The following is a 1,451-nucleotide window of genomic DNA, read 5'->3' on the forward strand; positions in this document are numbered from 1 at the left end:
GGATCTTGTACGCTACCTTACCACTTTGTCCAATGATTTCAAATGGACCAACATATCTCAGCGCAAGCTTTCGCTTCACACCAAAGCGTTGGACACTCTTCATAGGTGAGACTTTTAGATAAACGAAGTCTCCAACTTCAAACTCAATAGGTTTTCTACGTCAATCAGCATAACTTTTCTGCCTAGCTTGAGCTGCGGCCATATGGGTTTGGATAGTATGGACTTGTTCTTCGTCTTCTTGAACAAAATCAATTCCATAATACCTCCTTTCACTGGCTTCTACCCAATTCAACGGGGTTCTACACTTTCGGCTATACAAAGCTTCAAACGGCGCCATCTTGATACTCTCTTGATAACTATTATTGTACGAGTATTCAGCTAGGGGCAACCATTTTTCCCAAGAACCCTTAGCCGAGATGACACAAGCTCTCAACATATCTTCTAGGATTTGATTCACTCGTTCAGTTTGTCCATTAGTTTGAGGATGATAGGCAGAACTTCTTACTAACTTAGTTTCTAATAATCCGTGTAAGTGCTCCCAAAAGCGAGCAGTGAACTGTGGTCCTCTATCCGAGATAATAGTATGAGGTATCCCATAAAGTCGGACTATCTGATTAAAATACAACTCCACATAGTCAGTTGGACGAAAATCTATGCGGACAGGAATGAAGTGTGCAGACTTGGTCAGACGGTCTACAATCACCCAAATGGAGTTAAAATTCCTCTGAGTAGTAGGGAGTCCAACTATAAAATCCATACTTATCTCCTCCCATTTCCAACCTAGAATAGAGAGTGGCTGAAGTAAACTAGCTTTCATGTGCACAGCTTTGACTCGACAACAAGTGTCACACCTAGCCACATAAGCGGCTATCTCTTTCTTCATTTTGGTCCACCAAAAGCGAGGCTTTAAATCATGATACATTTTGCTACTTCCAGGATGAATAGATAATTTAGAGGAATGGGCTTCAGATATGATTTGATTTCTAAGTTCTCTATCCTTCGGAACCACCAACCTATCCTTGAACCACAACACGTCATTCTCATCTACGCGAAAATGTGTGGTTTCTTGCTCTTTCATCTTGCACTTGATGTGGAACACACCTGCATCTGTCTTCTGCAGCTCGATAATTCGACTCTGTAGAGTACAACTGATAGTGATGTTGTAAAGGACTGTAGGATGAAGGAGTTTTGACAAATGGACATCACTCTCAATCAATGAGTGGCAATGAGATTTCTTGCTTAAGGCATCCGCTACGACGTTTGCCTTGCCAGGGTGATAGTGCACTTGGAGGTTATAATCCTTGATTAGCTTGAGCCATCTTCTCTGACGCATATTCAACTCTGGTTGAGTGAAGATATACTTAAGACTTTTATGATCAGTGTAGATGTTGCACACATTACCGAGCAAATAATGTCTTCAGGCCTTCAAAGCATGAACAACTACAACGAGT

This window comes from Miscanthus floridulus, chromosome 4, assembly GCF_019320115.1.
Source record: "Miscanthus floridulus cultivar M001 chromosome 4, ASM1932011v1, whole genome shotgun sequence".
Taxonomy (NCBI): domain Eukaryota; kingdom Viridiplantae; phylum Streptophyta; class Magnoliopsida; order Poales; family Poaceae; genus Miscanthus; species Miscanthus floridulus.